Raw genomic sequence first — 25,590 nt, forward strand, 5'->3', positions numbered from 1 at the left:
AGTTCGGGTTTCGTCTCGTAACTAGGATGAATGTCGTCAGAAAGATATGGTAAAAGTACTTAGTATAATGGCATTAATTAGTTACTTATAACTTAATTTGGTACACTTCAAATAATTTACATAAAAGTAATGGGACTGATAACTTATTTATAAAATTATGAACCCATTTGTAACTTTCCATGTTAATTATATAAAGAAAGTGAAGAAAGTTTTAGTAATTAATTTTAGAAAACAAATTAAAACTTGAACGTGGGTGCGTGCGGATTTTATTCCATCTCTTTACAACTTAATAAACATTCTCGATAATTCGAAATTTGTAGATATTGTTGAGACTGTAAATTGAGACTGTAAATTTCCCCTCAAATTCTAACATTGCCACAACAACGGGAACAGCAATACAATTATTAAAAATAATGTACTCATATTCTCACGGTCTTTGAATATAAAGTTGAAAATTCATACAGGAAAGCAATAGGCCAATATAAACAATTTTTGGAGGTATTGTAATCTTAGCAACTGAAATGCTGTACCAAGTCACTGAATACTCTTATTGCAAGAATCACCACTTTAGTCAAAATTCCGCCTGCTGTAACTACTGCTGAATACTACTAATCGGCTGCTTTCATTCGATTGTTATTCAAAGGCTAGGGCACACGGGGGGGGGATAGAGAAACGTAGTTTTTCTTCTTCTCCTCCTCCTCCGAAAACACCTCTACTGAGCGAATAGTTCAGTTTTCATCCAAATTTCGAATATGTGGTTATAAGATATTCTTCTGACACTTTGCGGAGAACAAAAACAGACAGCGGATTTGCGAAAGGAGGAGAAGAAAATAAAATATCGCACGCATCACTAGAGGTCTCATTGTCCAAAATTTATCCAATCGATTTACAATTTATTATTCCTCTAATAGTTAAAACTGATATTTCATTTTAAAATATTCGTATAAAAAAAGCGACCAAGTACTGAAAAAGTAGGAAGTTGGACTGCAAATTAGAAGCAGTCACTTTTTAAAAGGTTAATCCCACTCTTGAAAGGTAGTAAACCTATAGTTCAATTAATATTAATACTGTGAATGTGCTATGGAGGAGATATCTTGAACTTTAACTTCAGATATCAATATGGAACCTCAAGCCACTGCAAGTTTCCAGGAAATAGAAGTGGTCTCACTCTAGGCGATGAAATTCATCTGCCACCTAAAGACATTCATAAACATCCTGCTCACAGCAGGATTTGAACTCGCCGCTTACTCACTGGAGAGCAGATATGCTATCCAGTTAGCTTGTAGATATTGTTAACCATTGAGACTGTAAATTTCCCATCGAATTCTAACATTTCCACAACAACGGGAACAGCAATGCCATTATCAAAAATAATGTACTCATATTCTCACAGTCTGTATATCTTTCTCGTAGATGTGTTCTTCGGTAAGTGTTTTTTTTTTATTAGTCTTGCCCAGGGGGGGGCTTAATAGGCTAAATAGTTTCTCCCGCTATATAGAGAATATTAATTCATGTAAGTAGGCTGGTGAAACTATTCGACAAGAAGATGTTCCCTTACAGCTTTTTATCATATCATACATTTTTAGATAACATTATATTGCAGAGATGTTTTCATTAACCACGTCTATGATTCTACTTACATTTCGTTTTATTAAATTAAAAGTAAAGATTTCAGGCATTTTATCTAGTAGGTTTACATTTTTACTGACCAAATCGGACTCGCAGGAGTACAATTAGGTCAGTAAAAGATCCACAAACCATCTACCATTTCTAATGTATTTTAAAACATTCCTTTCCGAAGTAAATTTAATTTAGTCGTTAAGATTCCTGCATTCTCTAAAGGCTTTCAAACAAATTCCAGGCTAAAACTTTTGGCGCAGTTTAAACAGCTAAAATTCCAAAAGTTTTCACTATCTCTCTCTCTCTCTCTCTCAACATTATCTAAACTCATTATCTGGCCTGTCGCTGACGGATACAAATAGGAAACATCTCTGGGGATGGAGATGAATATTTTCTCCATAAATTTGAAGAAGATGCACGTGGCAGGACGTCCGACATCCCGCCGTGTTCGTGACAGGCCTGTCCCTACGCATGATCAATTGACAGCCCCGCTTTGACGTGTTCATCTCAGATCGTTCATCACGGGAAATGCATTCATCGTAGAGATGGCTTCCTCTGGTGATATCGCCTTATTTTTCCATGCGATGCGGGTGAATAATTATAGCCTGAATGGTAGCAGAGTGCACGAGACAAATTGCCTGATAAATCACTTGTTTTTGCTCCGTATTTTGAAGTCAGCGCGCGTTGCTAGAGGAATCAGGCAATAGCCATTCATCTTCGAGGATTGCATTTGTCAGAATTTCCATTATTAACTTGGTCTGCATATGTCGTCAACTAGGCTTGGTTTTCTTTAGCGCAAAACTATCTATCAAATATCGCAGGGTATTTTTGCTGTGAGTACATTTCGAAGGGAACGCATAAAAAGGGAAAATGTATTGACCCGTATTTTATCGTAGAAGAAAGAGCTGACTCTTTTGATATATAGTTTCCACCCCCTAGTGTTTTATATCATAAGCATGGACAATCCTATTAGGGAAGAGGAAGCTCTGTGTGAGCACAAAAGAGTTCATCTTTAAGAAAAATAAGAGACCGTGTCTACATACCTTCACAAGTCTTAAAACTCCTTAACACACCATTGATGGATTTTATGAAGGAAACAGGATAAAAATGATTTCGAATGTTTACTTCTTTAAAACCTGCTTTATCAATTTTGGAAATTATCGATCTACTTCTTAAACATGGCACCGCTATTCACAATACAGGAATTTTTTATAGCTTCATTGCGTGTTATCACAGTTTTTCTTTGCCTGAAAAAAAAATGTAGTTCCCAATTCAGTATAAAATGATATTTAAATGGCTGAATAAACAAAGTTATGAATGAGAAGATAAACGGGTATCGATCAACTTAAATATATCCATAAAATATATAATTAATATCATACTCCTGAAATTATAGTCCATGTGTTCTCTATTTAATTAATCGAAATATATTGTAAAGCGATTGTTCATTATACAAAGATTTGGAAAAGCCCTTGCCTAATAAACAAATTGGGGACAGTGAACGAGAGAAATGTAATCATGCCAACATGAAAGAAAGAATAAATTATTCATTTTATAGGTAAAAATAATAAAATGAATGAGAAGAATTATATTAAGTCAATGCTGAATATCAAAGTCTGGTCGCATTTGAACCATATGTTATTCAAGATACTTTAGAAACAATAAATAGATTCAAAGCGCTATTGTGGAATCAAAGGCAAAGCTTATTACAGTGATATAGCTTCCGAGTATGATTAGGAGTTGACTGATATGAGAGCTCTTTTATAAATGACACATCAGTATTAGATAGGACAGATATTGGAGACTGATGGCGGGAACGATAGTTACTGTACGGTGAATTTAAAACCTCACAAATTACTAGTGACATGAATATTTTCACTAAGTGCATTGTTCTGAGTATTAGTTCCCATGTGATTGAACATCTGAAAGTAAATTTAATCAACTAGAGTAAGAGTTCATCCTTAAATTATGTCATAAGTAGTTCAGAATTATGGATTCCCCTCGGTCATATAACTTCAGACTATTGCCCTTCGTGTCACAGCACAAATTTACGAGAGATAAATGCACACTTCATAATTTTAATTTTAATATACATTTATTTCTATTTTTGCAAGTTCACAAAATATATGCAATAATAACCGCATTGCAATAATTTGAGATCAATAAATGAATTCTGCTTCAGGCAGTTTTCATATAAAAATTCGTAAGAATACTAAAAGTTTATCAACATGTTTTTTAATTCTTTTCAATGATTTTTAAGATGCTTAATGTACTGAAAAATAACTCTTTTATCAGGATGATAAAATTGTCAGTAATCTACCAGTGATTTTAATAACGTATCAGTTTTATCATCCTGATCCATCCTATTCCTTCGCCTATTCGCCTTTATAACAAGAAATATGTACAAACGTTTGAGTAGGAATTTTTCAAAAAAGCAACTCTAATTTTCCGAGATGGGTTTGAATTCATTTTGATATGCAAGATGAAAGGCTACCTTTCTTCTTATGTAATAAATCACTCTTATTTTTATCATGTAGCATTAATAGTCCATAGTATTATCAGTGAAAGTTTTGTAGGTGGTCTGACAATATAAATTGATATAGTCTGTTAACATCAAATTAGCTAAATCAAACGCATACTTATTAAAGCTCTCATTTCAAACTTTGCTGTTCCACAGTTAATTTATTTATACTTTTATTTCGTGGCAATACATCGCAATGAGCATAATGACAGGAAAATTACAAAGTTATCATTGGAGTGTTCGCTACGAGATTGGTGAGATCGAAGCACTTGTCAGAACTTGTCAAAACAATAACCACAATAGAAAGGTTATTTTGTTAGGGTATATTTAAAGAGGGTATGGCTTTTCCTGTTATGAGATATGCATTTGAATTCTAAGAGATTAGAATTTGTACGTTAAATACTTGAGATAAATACGTATTTATACTCTTCTTTATATTCACATTTACTAAAATTCAATTTGTACTCGTCGATATAACAGGAATCTATTAACTGAAGATAATTAGTGAGAAATATATCTGGGGAAAAATGAATGTCTCTATTTTTCTATATGTGGAAACAAAATTGAAATTTTCATGAATAACTTTAAAATATGTGATTTCGTTTCAAATGACATTAAAGTAGGAAGTTAATAAGACCTTCGCATTAAGGTACAGAGGTACAGAAGGGCATTTGGTGCAGTAAAGAATTCTCCAAATGGTCTGAAATAAGTAGTATCGATACTCTGCAAAAATTGGCTAGCACTAAAGAGTTGTGAATTGAATTTTTTTTCCCGTCTTCCACCAACGAACGGCTGAAAACCTATACAGCATCACCACCGTAAGATGACCTAGGATTATTTATTTATTTTTTTACATAATCCGGAAACCCTATTCTAGAGTACAAACATGGAACGTTTTTTTTTTTTTCAAGCCACTTCGGGCCTCTAAAATAATCAAAATCATTCATACCACGGTGGGATTCAAGCCCGTAGTATGTTGGCTAGTACGTTAACCACTCAACATATCGAGCCGTGAATAGTCCAATATTCCATTTAAATTAGTTAACAGGAAAATAATAATTTTATTAATATGAAAAAAAAGAAGGCATTTGTTCCTTGAGACAGGGAGGATTAGTTTCAGAAATCCCAGTCAAGGCAGAAACCACTTATCTTGCAAACTTCTACTGTATGTATGAACTGAAGGCTTCACTGTGATCGAGTCCATAAACGTCAGGCTATCTACAGTCTGACGGTCTGAACCACGTTATGTATGACATGGGTGTTTGTTACTCAAAGTGAAGTAGCACAAATATATATATATGGTCTCCAGAACATGTTTCCAGTTAATCTAATGCATTGTCCCACTTGCGATAAACTACATGTTCTCTTCTTGATTCAAATCTGAATTAAAATAACGAAAAATAAAGCACCGTAATTCAATGATCATTCATCGAATAGTGTACGGTAGAGCAATAGCTCCACCGTACATTCTTTCCTCTACAGAGAGGGTAGAACTATACGGAAATAGTTTTAGATGATGGGAGCCTACAGTGACTAGTTACTAATCTGTTTTTAAAATTTCAGATTCTTGAAACACATATGTACTTCTCTTGCTAATGATTATTGTTGGGGTGATTTTTTTTTCAAAAAAATTGTGAATACAAAAAAATGTTTTGAAATATCCATTAACATAATTAAAATCCTAACAATTAGTTATTTGACATGATTATGATTGATTCATTTTAAAGATTTGCTTAAACTGGATTTAATCGATTAAAAAGCTCAAATCCTTTAATAAATCATACCAATTTCTTTGACTATAATAATCACTTGGTAAATAGTTTCATTTTTATTTCACAGAAGAACGAGAAACAGTCGTTTCAGGAAAGCAGAATTTTCTCAGAGCTTATAAGGTAACGTTTATTTCTGTATGATCACTTTTCTTTTTACTCTAAGAAAACTTAATATTGCGTCTGTTTTATTTTCCCCTCAACATTGCTCTAATTCAGTTTCTCGTCTGTCTATATTACTATATGCTTTTCAGTCTTCTCCCCATAATTTAACTCGTAATGCCTTTATTCTCTTGAAACAGCTGCTGTAAAGAGTTCCTGTTTACTCTCCTGGTCACAACTTCATGTACTCAGACTAATATAAGAGATACTCGTTACATCACTAAGGATCAGTTCCCTCTTGCATGTATCGTTATTACAAGGATATTTAAACCTGAACTGCATTATTAAATGTGTTTGAAGGAACAAATATTATTTACAAAAAAATATAGTATGGCATTTGTTTTTTAATTTTCATCAGATTTTTTGAATATCCGTTGTACGAATTCAGTGAACTGTATTAATTCTAGCATGCTTGCTCTTCTGTGAAAACTATTCTTCTTGCAGAGGGATAAAATCTGTTTTTCCTTCAAGTTTTTGTAATGGAAAAATGAAAGCAATTATCTTTGATACAGGTGCGTAATCGTTGTACGAGACAGAACATCTTCAAAATCTTCTAAATAGATCAAACAGATACCATTATAAATGAGTTCGAATATACATAGTACTTCATATAAATAACTGAACACTTTTCGACTGCACAAAACAGCACACAAGCAATCTACCTAATACTCTGAAACCCAGGTTTTTCTAAGTGTCTCTTATTAACAGACACTCTTCACAGGCACACGATAAAACATTCCGCTTGCCAGGTGATTTTCTGGGCATCATGTGTTTAAAAATTCACCTGATAAACTGTACTATTAAAATACTTTACCTTCCTCTAAAAAATGTGATATGACAGTCATACAAGGAACGTCGCCACTTTTCCATAACCCGTTGGAATTTGATGACCCAATTCTCGAAACCAAAATTATGAAATTAAAGTTGACTAAAATAAAAAAAATTCTTTACTTATTTTCATACTAAAGAAAAAAGGAAATTTGATTTGTGTACTGATCTCTGACTATCTACTCAACAAAAGGGAACTTTCATTCTTTTTTCCCCCAATTATGATAGGTATATCTGAAATGTCTAGTTCCTACAGTTTCTAGTAGTATAGAACTGAAGCTTTCCAACCAGAGAGCATGTCGTTCTTCCATCTGTATACATAGAACACTGATGATTATTTGACGAACCAGCTACACCGATGAAGTTAAGAAATTTCATTCCTCGAGAAAAAGATAAATCAGTTATTTATAGGATTAAGACACCTCATATTACCTTTCACCTCTGAAAGGTAATATGAGGTGAAATTTTCTTTTTCGAATATTCTTTTCCCAAAATTGCACTGGCCAAGTAGAGAAGATGCCGAAGAACTTGCTATTAACATCTTTCTAAAATAGTCAATTTATCCACCGAAACACTACATAATCCTCACCATTCTTCCAATAGTCTATACGCTCTTACCCATTTCACCTTCATGTATACCATATGTCAGATCATCACTTGTTTACTCAGTCCAAGCTTTCCTTTCTATGGAACATCAGTTTGTACCAATTTCACATATCTTTGACACCATAACAGTGCCAATGTCTTATGTTTCACGTAAAACTATTGCTTCTAATTCCCTAAGCTATTGTTGTCTTCGAGGTACAGTAAATTCTTGGTGAATTTAAGACCTCCAACTCCACTTAAATTCCCTGTCCTATTTAAATCATGATTCCCTTAAATGCGAGTTATGTCAGTCCAAGAAAAAATTCAGCATAACTCAAGTAGCTTGTGACAAAACTTCAGCTTTTCTCTCAGTCTACTCAAGCTCGCAAAGGTTGTAAAAATATAGACGAAATAATCCCAATACAACTTTAATAAGCCAAAATGCAGAATACCATCAATAGCATCACGCTCAGATAAAAACATCATTAACACCAACAAAACCCAAAATTAACCTCCTGGTATCATTCTTTTGCCCCAGGCAAATCACTTCCTGTTATAAATGAGCACTACATTGCGTATTCCCTTGATCTTTTCAAAAAGATAGAACAACTCACAACTCAGATACCAACAAGTCTTGACATCCCGAGGGTTTCCTCATTAGCTCAAAACTTTGATTCCAACAATAACACTCGTCAATATATCTCTCTGTATTCATTCAGCATCTACACTATGGAATGAAGTAAGCTTATATTCGGATCTAAATGATGTCTGAGGTTAGCATATTTCTTCTCATTCCATTTAAATAGGAGGTAGTGTAGCCTAGCGCAACTTTACTTGTCTAACAAAGCAAATGTCAGTGTATGCACAATTTGAGTACGGTTTCTCTCCCACATTAATGTATTTCTTTAGAACTGAATGGAATATCCATTATTATCAGCATCTGTTCAGAATTAATCTCAGTGATGACAGCTTACAAGACTAATTTAATAGTTTGTGGAAGGATAAGAGTGATACAGTGACCTCGAAATCTACTGAACTCTTGTATAGGTACATATTTCGCAAGTTTCATGACTTATAACCCATACATTTTTATATATCATATTTGACAGACGAATATTTATTTATAACGAACCGAAGTTACAAAATCCAGCTTGTAATAATATACCGAACATTTAGGTCAAATGAGGAGTGCAATCTCAAGTACAACTTGAGACATAACCAGCATATAGAATCGATAAAAAATTGATTTATATTGGAAGTATTCTTGATGAAAAGAATTCAGATCTAGAGACGTAATGAAACTCGTACGCTTAATTGAGCTGTTTGTTTCGTTAATTCGAAGGGATAATTTAAGAGGAAAAACAATTTCATCTTGTTTGGTGATACCAGTAAATTTGGCGACGTCGAAAGGAGATTTAAAAATGCCTCCCGATTCTCTCTTCAAATCAGAATTCCCATCTCGTTATTTTTTTTATTAAAAAGAATTGATAATTTCCAAAAGCAGTAAATCAATTATTCTATTAAAATCAAATAAGTTTTGTTTCAAATAATGGTGTTAATAGAGGTAACAAATTCTTTCGTCACTGTTTAAACCCGCGATGACTTTATAACCATGCACGCGTCCGCGGATATATACATTATAGAAATTGAAGTGCATTTGTTTTTAGGTATATAAAAGAAACTTACAGTTCTTTATACACCAAGATAATACTCTATTTAAATATAAATGTAATCGTTTTTTTTTTATTTGAAATGACAAACATAACTCATGCAATGTAACTTGGCAGAATTTTATATCTGTGCGTTTGGATACCCACTGATTTATACAAAGAAACTTAGCTAACGATGACCATGACGTCAGGATGATGATGGTAAGATTTAGAACACGTTTCCTAATTCGTCAGTGTTTATTTTTAGAATAAAATATGTTTCTGAAATGGGGTCAAATATTTGCCACGCGTTTTAAACGGCACAAAAATAGAAGTAAATTATTCATATTCATACCACTTTTTGAAAAGAAAAAAAAAAGGTTTTCTTGGGAAAGGTATTAACAATAAGAAGTTTGTGAGAATAAGTCTATTAGAAAAGTAGGCAAACAAAAAATGTACCTTTATAATAACAAGGTGTCAAGTTTTGATTAATTTTTGTAAAAAAATAATAAATATTACTTTACGTATAAAGGGCATGTAAACTGTAAATAAAAAAAGAACAGACTAGTAATATTGTTGATCAAGCCCAAACAAAGTGCTTCGCCTCATAATTCTCTTTTAATTATTCTGCTGATGCGCTGTGAACACAGCATTATGTACAACTGAACATAACGCGAAACAATACTGTACAACAAACATCTAAGAATACTAGAACTGGCGTATCTTAATCTTGAGAGTCAGATTTGTCTTTCAAACATGAAATCATTTATTCTTATGTATCGATATAATCTTTGAAATGACGTGTGGCAATGTTTTTTAACACTGAAATGTGGACAAAGGTGTCTTTCGTTTCTCTCCTCCAAGATTGAAGCGCATGGAGATTCTTCCACTTTATGCATTCATGTCGACCTTCCAAGAATCATCTGTGCATATAAATTAGTTAAATGTTACCCTGATTATATTTAAAATCAGAAAAAAACAAATCCAAACTGCCATATTTAGATTGGATACTACCCCCTTGAAGGGGTATAACTGAAATTCAAATAATTCAAATTTAATTGAAATATAAAAAATTTCGGCATTTCTCCCTCATTTCTGGAAGATCGTTAACTAGAAAACAGAGTTGGACTGACTTACTAGCAACAAATTACTCAAATAAGCAACAGAAAAATTATATGAAAAAAAAAAAGTTTTTCAGAAATTAATCTTATTCTGTAGATAACAAGCTAGTGCCATTAAAAATTATTATTATTTCATTGTAGTTAGCTTCATGAAAACAGCTATTTTATAATTCATGACGATTTCCCATCAACTAATAAATGGACTTTATAATGCTTATATTCCTCTGCGTTGATTCTGATTTAATTGGGAAAATATTCCTAAAATTACGAAGAAAAACTTAGTAAAGAAACATTCATATGCACACGGCGGTTAGTTTCAAAAGTAAAGTAAAATATTCATATCCTTTTTCTGCGAACTATCAATAATTTTTATTCATTTACTTAATTTCATTGCAGTATGTACAAACCTTGTGGAAGTATTTCTTAAAATAGGGAACATGTAAAATATTTATTATTAAAAATGTGTAGTAATTTTTTATTGCTTCCTGTTATGTAGAGAACCAAATGTACATGCTAAAATCATGTACATTTGGTTCTCATAGTGTTGTGATTGCTAATGTCAAATTGTCAAAATAGCCATTTCACAAAGGTTATATGGGCTTCGTGTGATTAAGATTAAAACTGACCAATTCACAAACGTATACATATTTTTCCAAAAGAATTACAAAGATGACGAATCTAATAAAGCTACGCAGAAATTGGTTTCATATGATCTTTATTATGGAGGGTTGTTGTTGATTTTTTAATTGCACCCCTGAGATAATAAACAACTACACTATTTTAAGACAGTTCAATATTGTGCTTTATGTCTGTAGGCTGCATATGTTTATACCATTTTCTGGGGGGGGGGGTATTAAAAAGACTTGAATTGGAACATCATGAAACTGATAGAATAATTCTTCAATCTGTGAGCAATTCTAGGAAGGCGCCGGCCTGATCAATAGACCCCTAGATCACTGGCACACCCAGCAATTGCTGTGGGGAAGAGCAGGATGATCCTCGCTGTAACACTAAATAGCACGCATCCTTGCTAGGACTTTTGGGGAGGACAAAGCGCTCTGATTCCATTGTGGGTGGATGCAGACTCCATCAGTCATTCCTTCCCACTCCAAAATACACCTCTGATCCTGATCAAAATGGGGTATTTTTCAGTATTTTATTTTTTTGCTTTTATCTGTCAGTAAAGTTTCATATGGATACGAAATAGCGCCTTAATCATGATATCGAAGGAACTAATAGTCTTCCATAATTTTGATTTATTTCTCTCTCTGTCTCATCATCTCCTCGAAATACTTCTCAGAATTGAAAAGCAGTTTACATTAAAAGAATGACTTTGGAGTTTTCTTACTTTAACGTTGCATTTATTCAGGTAACGCTGCTTCTTATAAATAATCGAGACTTTACAACAGATAAACAAATAGATTACCGTGAACGGAGACAGAGTTAAAACTTCAGGTGGCGTTACTGGTAGCTGACATTTTTCAGCTACTAAACAGCCATTATTTATTACTCGCAGAGACTCTGTGTAATTATAGATATTTGAAAACCTCTGTTTACCGGTCATTAATCAGGATCCCATTATCAGCGAAGCAAATTCACTGGAACCAGTTTTATTTGTTCCGCCACGATCTTTCAAATGTGCAGGAACAAGAAGGAAATGCATACATTCGAGTAAGCAGCAACGTGGCAGGACTGCTGAGAAGTAGAAAGAACGAACGAAGGAAGGAGCAAAGGGAAATAAATGTTGGGCAATGATAAATTGTTGCTAGCACTCCCCGGCACTAGCATCACTCATGGCTGAGATCAATCACACCGTAAGAGCTCTCTTATTACACGTTATTCTTTCAGGATTGCAATTCCCATGTCGTCAGCTGCGTTTAAACAGATCAGCGAGCACTATTTATTTTTGCCGTCTACAGCCCGTGCGCCGCTTTTTGTGCGCCCGGCGCCCATCACTCTTCTGGCGATGACTGTGCCGATGACATCGGCGGTAGCAGCTTCAAGCTGCTGAGACTTTCCAGTGCATCAAAGGCTTTCATCAGGCGGTGCAGGCCGAGAAGGGTGCACAGGAAGCACGAAAAATGTGGTTTGTCGGAGAAGAAGAGAAATGGGGTGATGGAAAACTCACTGATGGTGTTCTTTACGAAACAACGATACATATGACAATATACTTCATCTTACGCTCCGTTTTAGCGCTTTCTTTGACCTCTTCCTTGTTTTTGTGCCTCTTCGGTGTGGAGAAGAACTGGAATATAAAGTCTGATTGGGTAAATTGTTCTGTTTCACCACAGATAAACTGAGGCATAAGAGACTATCCTGAGTGACAGCGTGTTTTCTAACATTTTAAGTGTTATTTATTAAAGTATAAAATAAACTCAAATATGGCGTCCTTTATATTCTGCCACATACACTTGATCGCTCAAAATTATTGAAAAAAAAATTGCCTATCTATCCTTCCTATTAATAATTTTGTTTTTAGTTTTTGCCTTTGTATCATAAGTTACACTAAACCACTTAATGCTCAGGTATTTTACGAATTAACTGGAAGAAATTGAATATCCTGATTTTTAAATAATGATATGCAAATCCTCTTATTAGCTATTAATTATGAGTATATATAGGACTCAATTACATAAACCATTTAACTGTTTTCGAATTCAGAGTGGATAATTTCAAATAATTGTCAAATCTTTAATGTCATTTTAATTACCCTAAGATAGTAGGGCAGAACTCCTTTTAGCCGTAATTAATTTTTAGGAATTGGAAGTTAGTCGGTCTCCATCCCTTAGTAATCACTGATGTCTGAACCACGACTACCGATGATTTTGAAGGCATATGTGAGAGACAGCGGTAGACAACAACTCACGCCATCTCGTGACCATAAACCTTAACCCTTCTGAAACAACTTTCAGCTCTCAAGATGAAATCGTAGCAAAGTATTCCGAGAAATAAACTAGTTTTCATTTTTTATTCAAATTCATTCGATTTAATTTTTGCCTGATGTCATATGTTACATTAAACTATTACAAAGAAGCTCATAAACTCATAAAATGCGAACCTAGAAAGATATTTGGAGAAGAAAATCCCTGCTTGCTTGGGCCAAACTACCTAAAAACCTGGGAACTACCTAAAAAAAATGCTAGAAAAGTTTCTCTAATTGACAATTAGAATCGAGCCTATAATCGTCTTTCTGCTGGCGGTCCAACATTATGGAAACAAAAATATTGCACAAAACTACACAGGTGCTTCAAAATAAATAAATGCTTTTTTTTCGAATTTTTATATAATTCAGATTAATAGTTAGGATGAGAATTCATACAGTCTTTTTATGTAATAAGACATTAATTAAAACAAATGTGACTATGATGCAGGTTAATTATAACAAGATGCACTTCACACTGCCTGATTTTTCCCTGAAGGAACAAAATGCTGATAATGTTCTTCCTGGACTAGGAACAAATATAGCGTCCTTTATACTCATGTATGCTCATGTATGTAATGCTTGTCCTCCTCTTCCAAATTTTACACCTTTGAGCATGGGCGTCCGCAGAGAATTTTACTTGCTAAAAAAAAAAAAAATATTAAATAAAAATTTCTTGGTGTAATTATTTGTATCCAAGCTTTTCCCATCCCTGAAAAACTTTCTGCGGACGCTCATGCCTTTCAGTAATTCAAATATACCAACCAAATATATCATTGTTCTTCATTATTGTTTTCTAATATAAACACATTGTCCCTCACTCTGGGAAGATTTGGTTACAATTAATTGATAAATTAAAGTATTCAACGTTATCCTACAATTAATTGCATTAGATCAATTAAGATGAGCATTGCTGAGCTATACATTCTTAAAACGTTCATACATCGATAAAAATGCAATCGTGCGTGCTTAAGCCACGGCGGTACACCCAGACGAAATGGGCACATGACGCCATTGGTATATGTATATTAATGTGTATTAATATACAAGAGGCAGAATAAATATCAGTGGAATATGGAATAAAAAAGGCTACCAAAACTAGGCAGCTAGCAACAAGAAATTTAGAACAATCGGATTTTTTTTTGTAATCAAATTGCATAAGGTTTTTAATTTCCAATAATTTAATGAATGAAAAAATTTGAGGAAAAGTGAGTACTCAGGAGATGATTTGTTCAGTGAATGTTCAATTCACGTGTCACTTCAAAAGACTCATCTCGGGAGAGCACACCACTCTACAAAACTCACCGTCTACACTACCTAAATCTCCATCCGCAAACAATGTCATTATCTACACCGACGCTACAATACATCAACTATCGACATTGTGTACACAAACTCAGTATATACTAGGGCCGATTTTCCCATATACAGAATGAACAACTCGAGTTTCCGGGACTCAAAATAATCCTGCTACCTTCGTATGAGGTAGCAGGATTACTTAAAATCTATATAAAGATTCCTTTCTCAGAGATGAGATTCGAATTCAGATTATTTCCAATCGAACAGTGCAATGCCCCAACGCTCTTTCAGTGATACTTTGCACAAGGGATCAGAAAGCATCAATACTATTTGAACAAGATAATCTTTCTGCCCTTTCAAAAGCTCGCTTTTGAAATGTTTAGAATTTGCCTGCAACTATTTTGGACTAAACAGGGCGATGGAAATCACTTGAAATTCATTTTGATATGCTCATACAAGAACAGAGAATTTAAGACTGAAGATAATTAGTTAGTATTTTGGTAAAGCAACTAAGGCTGTGAAGTCAGCAATATCGAATCTGGTGTGTGCATGGGCGTCCGCAGAGGGGGACAAACGGGGCACTTGTCCCCCCTTGGCTCTACTTGTGAAAAAAAAAACACCAAAAAAATAAATAATTAAATAAAAATGTATTGATGTAATTATTTGTCTCCAAGCTCTCCCCCCCCCCCTGGAAAATTTTGTTTTGCCCCTCCTGGAAAATTTTCTGTGGACGCCCATGTGTATGTGTTTGTACTTCGACCGATTTCCTAGGTTCGGTATAATGGAAAGTTAATAGCGTAGCACGAGACTGACCAACCACTTTCACTTTGAACATCTTATAATTGTAGATTCTTCACGTTCCGGATGGGAGGGAAGTGAGGAGTGAATGTGTTCATGTCAATATCAAATATTTCAGTTGTGTCGTCAGTCAAATGCTTGGAACAGAAGAGTGGAAATAATAAACCAGCCAAAAATGAAGCAGAGATATCCAGAAGATTCCCCTTCCCCAGCATTCTTATAACGTCTGGAAATACAAAACGGAGCCTGATAGCGATTGTGGCTCCATGGAAGAAAAAAAAATCAACACCAGGTTGTAATCGGAATTACGTGGTGGACGAACAATCTCCACAATATATTAAAAGGAATGATTTGAGCAGAAAGACAGACATGCATAGTGATTGGGACTTAGACTTTCTAATTTTTTGAAGACAACTGATAAGGAAATCAAAAATATTCGGAATGGTTGGTGACATTACATCACACACATGAATGAAAAAACATGAATTTAATAGTGAGGCAAAAAGATTTTTTATATAAGGGCGATATATGATCCCATATGCACAAAACGTATCTTTCAGGAATAAACCGAGGACTAGGCAGTTAACTGAGAAAAAATTAGAATTTAAGAAGTCAATAATTCAGTATTCTTAAGAAATCTTAAGAATCTCCAATCTTAAGAAAATTAGATATGATTCTACAGATTGGAGATGAAACCGATACCATATATTTTCAAAGTGGAATGAAAGATTGTGGAAGCATTGCATATAAACTATTTCGTTTTGTTCGACTTGCCGTGATTCGTGGATCACGTAAGATGATGTTAAAAAGGAAATGAAATATCTAAAAATTAGACAAAAGACTATAAAATAATCAAAATTGATATGGTTTGCGGCCAAATGAACAGCTTCATTTGGAATAAGAGAGAAATAAATCAAACACTAACTGTATACAAGAACAATTTTCACCTAAGAAATCCGAAATCTGGGATTTCTTAGGTGAAATCTAAGAAATCCCAGAATCCAATCTTTAAATATTGCAGACCAAAGATAGCTCTGAGAAAAGTGAGCATCATTGTCGTAATCATATTAAAAAGCAAGACATTAGAAAAGGACCTGATATTGTTAGCACTAAAAAATTTGTGAGCAGAACTAATTTAAGGCGGTGGCACTTAACCAGAATGGGAGAGAAAAAGTTAGCACTTTGATGACAAGATGGCAGGGAAAAGACCCAGAGATAAACGAAGATCTAGGTGGATGGATGCAATCAGAAGTGCCCTAGAAGACAGAAATATATGAAAATATTGGTGTTGACAAGTGAGAAAATAATTTGGTGAAAAACGGCTCACAAAGGATTAGTAAAAATGTAAACTTAATCAAGTAATACTTATAATCTGTACGCCCTTTAAAGCATATATCAAGAAATAGAATGTTGAAATATATGGATCTTTTGCTGAGCGTCAGGCATACACAATTTCAATCTCTACATATCACGATTTTAGGACATGTGGTCTTGATACCGAAAGCAATCTACATTTGCTAACTTATCTGTAAGATTCGGCGCGTTACAACGGTTACATCCGATATATTATCTCATCTTTGTAAAAGCAGATTTTAAAAGTCTCTTCTACTGTGCAAAAATAACCCTGAATGAATCATTTATTCCATGTTGGAAAAAACAGAGAAAAATTAAACCAGGAAATCATTCTGGAAACCAATTATGATTTTGTTTCACTAAGTATGCATTAATTGCGAATTCTCTGTTCAGGTTGAGTTTTGTGGACGAAGTCCCGAGAATAACTCACCTTTAGTTCAAAAGCTATTACAAATGTTCCTTCAGCAGGAATGAAATCGTCTTTTCAAACCTAAGCTACTGTGTTCTTCACTGAGCCTTAAAGAAGAGAACATTTTGCTTGCGAAACGGCTCTGCGTTTTTCTTTCATTTGGTGCTTTACTAACATTTTCAGTTATTTGACACTTAATCCGAATCAGTAAGTTTCTTTTTTTTTTTAATCATTCTTGCAAAGAAGTTGAGGAGAAGACTTACAGCACATTCATGCTATGTAAAGGGAAAAGTAACATATTGGTACTTTTTTAAGTTTTAAAAGAGGTAAACCGTGAGTAGACATATCGGTACACAATAAATAACGGAAAAAACTCACGTAGAAAGATTATTTATTAGTATAATTTTCGCCTGTGTGTCACAGGCATCTTCAGTACATTAAGCTCAAAATTAAACACTAACTGACAATTCCAAAAAGCGCCACCTGAGTAGCTGGTGTAAGATAACTGAAAAGGTCAATAACTTTCCTAAAAAAAAAAAAAAAATTAATACAATAAAAAGTTAGGAAAGATTAGCTGATTTGTAAAGTACTATCTCCCATAAAGGGGATAGACGTAAGGCGTCGGATCTGTTTAAGTTAAGAGAATGAAGTAGAGTTTCACATGTTTCTTTATAAAGGCGTTCCATGAGAAACTGACTTTTGTGAAGAACTCTTGTCTTTTCTCCTCATTGGAGAAAGACAAGCGTTCTTCACAAAAGGAAGACAAGAGTTCCTCATTGGAGAAAGACAAGAGTTCTTCACAAAAGTCAGTTTCTCATGGAACGCCTTTATAAAGAAACATGTGAAACTCTACTTCATTCTCCTAACTTAAACAGATCCGACGCCTTACGTCTATCCCCTTTATTGGGAGATAGTACTTTACAAATCAGCTAATCTTTCCTAACTTTTTATTGTATTAATTTTTTTTTTTTTTTTTAGGAAAGTTATTGACCTTTTCAGTTATCTTACACCAGCTACTCAGGTGGCGCTTTTTGGAATTGTCAGTTAGTGTTTAATTTTGAGCTTAATGTACTGAAGATGCCTGTGACACACAGACGAAAATTATACTAATAAATAATCTTTCTACGTGAGTTTTTTCCGTTATTTATTGTGTACCGATTGGTACTTTTTTGAAAGTCGTAGTTATTAGAGGGCACTCTTCTAGAGTGTCCCCTAATAGAGAATAGAGACTAAGAAGTATATTTGGAGTATTTGCTTTGAAGTAACGCCATTTCGATGCAGGACCCTATCAAATACTCTGGAATATCTAGAGCAAAATCACCGGATTCCTCCAAAAAATCTTTTCGTATTAAGTGTCTAGAGGAAGGTAATTTAGCCTAGGATATATGCTATGGATCTAGGATGGTGTAATCCATACTGGTGGTCATGCAGGTAATAATAAATTTGAATTATAAAAAAGAATTATGCGAGGGATCGTCAGTTTGATAGCATTCTTCTTTTTTTTTTTTTTAAATAAGTCTGAATATAGCCTTTCTGCTATGCTGTGGAGTAGGAGCTATCAGAATATAAAATCGTAGAAACGATAATAAACACAGTACCAAAACACAGCATATAACTCGATTGGGGAAATGCCATTATAAAGACCTGGGATGCCAAGGTACATCAAGAGTATTTAAGATTTTCATATCATGTATTTTTTATGAAAGGTCAGAGAGGCATGTGATCTGTAGTTGCTAGTAAGCCATGATTTTCCTTATACATCACACGAGTTGGAGAAGAATGATGGCAAAAGGTCAGCTTTAAGTTTTGTTACAGTAATGCCGTGTAGATGAAGGAGAGGGGAATGCGCATATGTTCCCCATTGCCTTTGCCAGGAATCAAAAGGTATGACTGCCATTTGTAAATAAGACAAATTTTCTGCATTTAGCCCTTTCGAGGATATAAGGATTTACTGATGGCTGTTGGAATTTATTTAGCTTTTTCTTGAACTGCCTTGAGCATAGATTCTTTCTGAATCATGTATGTGAAATAAGAGCCTTTCATTCAACTGTAAATAACTGCTATAACTTGTTCAGAACGGGCAAATTGCGGAAGAGAGAAAGAGAGAGACCAAATAATAGGATGACCAAGGAAATGTAGTTCTGGAGATCATTCATTTCGCCGTTGTATGCTACAGCACATTAAAATAGCTGACAGAAATGAATTCTCTGGGAAATAAAACTTGCAATAAGATTATAGACTGAGTAACCGAGAGAAAAGGTGATCTCTGTGGTATACTTGAAAATCAAGAATCTTGAAAGTGTTGAAGGTTGTCCGGTTGTCTAATTGATAGAAACTTCTAATAATAATACTTTCTCAATCCTGTGGAACTGGAAAAGAAAAGCCGGTTGGAATTGTGATTATTAAAATCACCTGGAAACACTACTTCGCTGTTAAGCTAGTTAGTCTGTGGAAAATCACACTTCGTGAACGAACAATCGTAACCACCAGAGTGATTTTCAATGTTTCAAAATCGACAAAGTTGGCAACTAATATTACTGAAAAGGACAGAAATATCATCAAAAGGATTCTAGTGTTTTATTTCTCTGGCATGGGATATCAGAAATTTCACTCTTAAGTCTGAAGAAGTCGCGCATTGTGCAGTTTGGTCCATCAAAATGTAGTGATTCTTGCAATCTGAATTTTAGTTAAATATTAGAGATGGAGATCATCCTACGAGAGGTATATATTTACGTTTGTAATCACGCAGAGAATGTTGGTGGGTCTGAATCGAGAAAAAATTTCTTGCGATTCTTCGTGTTTAATATTTTTAGTAAGATCCGATCAAAAATATAAAAAAAAATATTTTATATTTTTATTAGGATTTGTGTCTTTCGTATATAATTTGAGCTCAGGTGTTAATTTTGAGAGACGCTTTTCACTGCAGTTTTTTGTTTCCCATGCCATGATTCATTTTGGTGGGTAGCCGATTACAAGATGAAAAAAAGCGCGAGAATGGATGTGTCACCTATACAAAATCAGCAACGTTGTCTCGACAGTACCCCTCAATCGGACTCCTCCTGAAGGCGCTATCCGCACAATGTGATAGTAGGATGATGCACCAGCCGATCAAAACTCATGTGTACTACTATTTAAGTTCAACCAATAGCAACAGACATCCCATGTTTCCTGTTTCATCCCATGAAACAAGAAAACACACAATTAATAGCTATAATGTTGCTGCCATCATAGCCTTAGTTGTTAGGACTGAAATAAGAGAGCAATCCGTCATGTCACACTGTAAACTATAAATATGAATGTCAGGGTAATATTTGATGACTCAATTACCTCCATTTTTTCCTCTCTCTCTCTCTCTCTCTCTCTCTCCAGAATGTACTGAATAGGCTTGTCTCAATACTCTGATGTCGAATGATCATGAAAGATTGTAAATACTATAAAAAATGTATTCCTTCTGTAGCACAAATGAATGATATCAGCGGTCCAAGAAATTTATTAGTATCCAAGCCAAATCATTTTCTTATGTCTTCCTATAACCGTAGGCAGTATGCGGCGAGGTGTTCTTGGTGTAGTGATTTGTTTATGCTACTTATTCAGGAGCAACATTATTTTTAAACGATGTTGGTGGTGGTGTCAACTGGAAGTGAGAGGTGAAGCATGAAAGAGGAGAAATTCCCTCCCAACAAGTGTTGCAAAGAACAAGAAGGCTCGAATGTCGTTTGAGTAGAAAATAGTTTCTTACTGCACTCACTTCAGAAGGAAAGTAAACTGCGATAGTTACACAAGGGTTTAACTGGAACTTGTTTTCTTAGACACCTCTTACGATGTAGTCAGTTTTTTCTTGACACGATTGTAAAAACAGAAATCTGACACCACCTGAAGGAAGGAAGAAGTGGAGAAATCACGAGATCATTCCATTTGGCACCAATATAGTGATAAAGAGAACGAGACAGAATTGCTGAGGGGGGGGGGGGATTTAAGTAGAAATGAACACTTAGAGGGGTTGATTAATTGGCATAACGGACCATGTGAAATCACTATTTTTCAGTAAAACTTTACTTATGTAGGATGATTATATTAATCTGGGAATGTTTGCTTATGTTGAATATTAAGGCAAGAAGGCTACCTTTATCCAATTCGATTCCACCACCGGTGATCTGAAATGGCAGAAACCAGAATTAGTCTACAGAGTATGCTTGCAGGCTTATCTAACTTTCGCCAAGTCGTACTGTTGTGTCAAATTCATAAGCTTTAGACAACTTTTTGTGAACGATGCAGTAATAAATATTTTTTTTAAAAAAATCAATGTTAAGTATTACTAAGCACTTCACAAGAATGCAGCAGTTTTCTCTTCAAATGGTCCACACATCAAAGTAAATTTGCGCAAGTTCATGAAAGACATATGTCCCAAATTTGTTTATACGACCAGAAAAATTAATAACCACAGAAGAAAATTATTGATTCATTCATAGAAACTACAAAAAATTGCAATCAATACAGAGGGTAAAAAAATTACATAAAACGTAATTCCACTAGTAATATCCCAGTTAACTGAAATTACTTGCCATAAGATTTGTTTGCTTTTATATATATATATATTTCTTGAAGCTGTCGAGATCACTTGCATTAATGTATTTCACACCTCCAAATTGATACTCATCCCCTCTTCGTCTATTTGATATGAAATACCTACAATATTTCTGTGTGAAAAAACAACAACTGCGCAAGACGCTATTTACTTATAAAGAAGTATTATTATTATTATTATTAATGAAACGTTTTATTGTTAAGCACTTGGAAAACAGTTCTGTTACTTCCTTATGGTTGAATCTCTTATTTTCGATAATTTTCTTTGCATTTTTAACTGGCCATTTCCCCTCATAGGAAAATATTTTACTCGAAATATCTTGACCTCCAAGGTGGGCCAAACGTTTCTTAAATATCTCCCTCTGAAATTAAAAGTGCGAGTTTCCGAACTTTTAAATTTCACAATACATCACGTATAATGTCTGTAGATTTTCTAAGGATAAGCAGAAAAAAGTTGCATAAAAAAATTACCCTGAACATCTAATATGCTATGCAGTCTTGATAACTCAGCTGTTGGAAATGCCAAAGGTGAATGAATGTCACAGCAGTAAAAATCTTTTTTTTTTTTTTTTGCTAAAATTTAAGTTATAGACAGTAAGTTTCACAAGGAATTTAGAACTGAAATAGCAGAGCAACATATTTTATGCTTTTAACACAGGAAGAATTATTCGGCATAAGAAATATGTGAATATATAAATAGAAGTATTAGTAATATAAAAAATAAAATTCAAAATTTTAAGCCTAAGGAACTTTATGTATGTCACACCCGCACGAGAAATTGCAAACATTACATTAGTACCGTGTATAGACAAGGGCTAGAAGGAAGTTACATTTTAATCTGGGTATATGAAGATCCATTTGGATTCATCTGTTAGGATTTACGCACTATCTGTACCAAGATACAAATAAACTTTCTGCATCAACATTATAATATTCATTTTATTTAAAAAGCAATATTTTTAATCCAGTAATTACGCATGTTATGTTCATGCAGTATATTTATTTTCTGTGAGTAAATATTAGGAGGTAAATATATGTAACCTGTGAATTATTACGAGAAGAGAAGCATACTGACACTATGTACAGTTCTTTAATAATAATAATAACTACACGCATTTTAATGTAATTTACATTATATAATTGTTATTTGAACGATAAAATGGAAAGAAAATATTATATCGGAACATTTTAACAGTGTGTCACGCGGAAATTCTGGGAAAGCAAAATGTCATTTTTCTTCCTTTACACTGTTGCAACAATTAGTATGCAACGCGTTGTATCTTGACAACTATATAATAGATCTTGGAATCGACAAGATACCTGCTAAAAATAAAGCCTTCTCTATAATCATTAACTATAATCTATAACCTTCTCTATAATCAAATCCCTTGTTGTTCAACTGCCAGTAAGCAAAACTCTAAGATCGAGAACTACGAATCTATGAGTTTCATATATACCGAAAAACTATCGGCGAATCGAGTGTAAATGACCACTTGGTAGTACAACACCAAGGCAATTCGAAGCAAAGGTGGAGCAAGCTCCCTCACTACCCTTGATATTTTCTCATAATGTAAAAACACAGCCCCTAGGGGATGTAATACTGGGTAGTGACCTCTCCTCATAATGTAATTACAATATTATATCCCCTAGGGATGTAATACTGTATTTTACATAATGTATAAACACAGCCCCTAGGGGCTGTGTTTTTACATTATGAGAAAATATCAAGGATAGTGAGGGATCATGCTCCACCTTTGCTTCGAGTTGCCTTGGTGTTGTACTACCAAGTGGTCATTGACACTTGGATTGTCGATAGTGTTTCGGTATATATGAAACTCATAGATTCGTAGTTCTCGATCTTAGAGTTTTGCTTACTGGCAGTTGAACAACAAGGGATTTGTATCCCCTTAATTATTATTAAGGATGCCAGAAAAATAGCCGTTTAGCTTTCAAATTAAAGCCTTCTCTATTTTTCATTTTGGTGTGCTTTGATTCGCCACTTTTATTTTCTTTTCCTATCCCTGCAGCGATAATTAGAGGATAACTAATAACACTAAATGTATATTCTGTTTAAACTGTTTTCTTTAAACATTCTTTTATAATCATTAGATAAAACGGAGAGAAATATCATATTATTCATGCTCTTTGGATATTATTTCTTACAAAAATAGCACTTGCAGCTTAAATTTGCAACTTCTCCGAGGGCACATGTATTATTCATCTGTTTGTCATTATTGTCAACTGTTATGGTTTCACTTAACCCTTATAACGAGAGAAGCTTAGAGCAGGGTTTTTTCTAGGAAATACCTATTCTGTTGAGATACAACAGAATCTAATGCGAAGACTTCTCGCTACTCTCATGTCTATTTATTTTGACTGACCCCATTACAAATTATTCATCTTTTCGTGAAAAGTGCTACCAGCCTGATTGTGAAAATAATGCTCTTTCACGTTTAAGGACAGTATCAAGGAAAGCACTACTGCCTATATTAATGACTGATTCCTTATATGGCATTATATTTTAAAAATTATCAAGCAAAATTGATGGACAGATGCAAAAATGTGATTGAACGAACAGTTTTACTCTTGTATAAAAACAGACTATAACAAAGAGCATGAACGGCAGCGTTGACAATTAAGGAGTAATATAGCATACTATATTTGTTATCTTTAATTTTTAATTAACAACTCATGTCGAATTTGTCCCAACATGTAATTTTACACTATTAGAAAAAAAACACCAGACTTGTTTTGCAAAAGCTAATAAGCAGTAACTCTGCTTCATTGACAGAGTACTTAATGAAATTTTGGCAAATGAGTCAGGAACATCACTGCAACGACTGAGTTCTCCTATAATATATTTTTGAGAAATATCATTCTCATTACAACCAGAAAATATTCCTGAATTAATATTATTACACTGACCGTGCAAATAACTATATTAACCTTTCCTTACATGCAATACAAGTACCTTATACGTTTATTGTATTAGTAGAAATTTTATCCCGTAAACTACATTAGAACTTAAATATTTTTATGTGCAGACTTGTTCTATATTTATGTTTGCATTTATTTGCTTCGTATTGAACCATCCTTTCTTCTGAATACCACTGTCCATCTCGTCGATTTTCATTCTATATATTCCTTTTACAATTTTGAATAACGTATTTAGAGAGCAGGAAATTCATTTTTTGGCTTTTTATTATTACAATAATAGCGGGATTTTCTTACTAAGTTGTATTGATGTTTTAATATTAGCTCTAGTTTTTCATGAAACTTTGTAACGCTTTTGCACTCACAAACTGCATACAGCAACCGATGCTTATAGCTCATTCCCCCTCGCATTATCGTCATTTCAAGCTTATATCCGATTTCCTGGTTAATTTACATATCTGACATTGAAAGCAGAGTAAATTATCAAAAATGCCACATATTCAGCAACAATTAGGAGACATTTACATCATCTGTCCCAAAATAATTAAAATAATAATCTTATTTATATAAACTAGTTGTCCTATATTAACTAATATTTTATTATTCTATTATTTTTAAATATATTTAACCCACCCTACCCATAACATTTAAATTCAGCGCTTTTAAATTTAGCTATTGAAGCTGCCTATATCCACAACAGTTAGGGAAAGAACATCCCATGAATTTCCCACCTGCCCAGTAAAAAATGAGCCCTTTATGTTACTTGTACGTTTTGTCTTCATTATCATTTTAATTATGTCTTCGAATCCAGGCTCGGACAAGTGCAATAAAGGCTGGATGCCTATTTAATATTTGTTATCAACAAATCTATAAACTTAAATAAGCCACCCCTTTTAGTTCAGCTCAAATCATGGTTTACCAACCGATTCGCTTAACTTTCCTGATTTAATCCAACAACATACTTAGTGAAACTCTTGTGTATTCTTGAATTTTTTTAGTCCATTGAAAATGCAAGTGACCGAAAGCAGAGAGCTGTAA

General features: G+C 34.0%; 1 protein-coding gene across 12 annotated transcripts in view; it reads right to left on the reverse strand.

Annotated features, from left to right (window-relative positions):
- LOC150104289 (zinc finger protein 703-A-like) overlaps positions 1 to 25,590 on the reverse strand; it is a 603,572-nt gene that overhangs the window by 385,625 nt on the left and 192,357 nt on the right. For 7 of the 12 annotated variants that reach the window (XM_090396271.1, XM_090396272.1, XM_090396267.1 and 4 more), the window contains one exon: positions 2,664 to 2,867. The exons of the other annotated variants lie outside the window; for them this stretch is intronic. The gene's annotated coding sequence lies outside the window, so the exon portion shown is untranslated. The remainder of the gene's footprint in view (positions 1 to 2,663; positions 2,868 to 25,590) is intronic. 12 annotated transcript variants of the gene reach the window in all.

The sequence above is a fragment of the Typopeltis vanoorti genome, chromosome 8 (assembly GCF_054136105.1).
Source record: "Typopeltis vanoorti isolate ZY-2024b chromosome 8, IOZ_Tvanoo_1.0, whole genome shotgun sequence".
Taxonomy (NCBI): domain Eukaryota; kingdom Metazoa; phylum Arthropoda; class Arachnida; order Uropygi; family Thelyphonidae; genus Typopeltis; species Typopeltis vanoorti.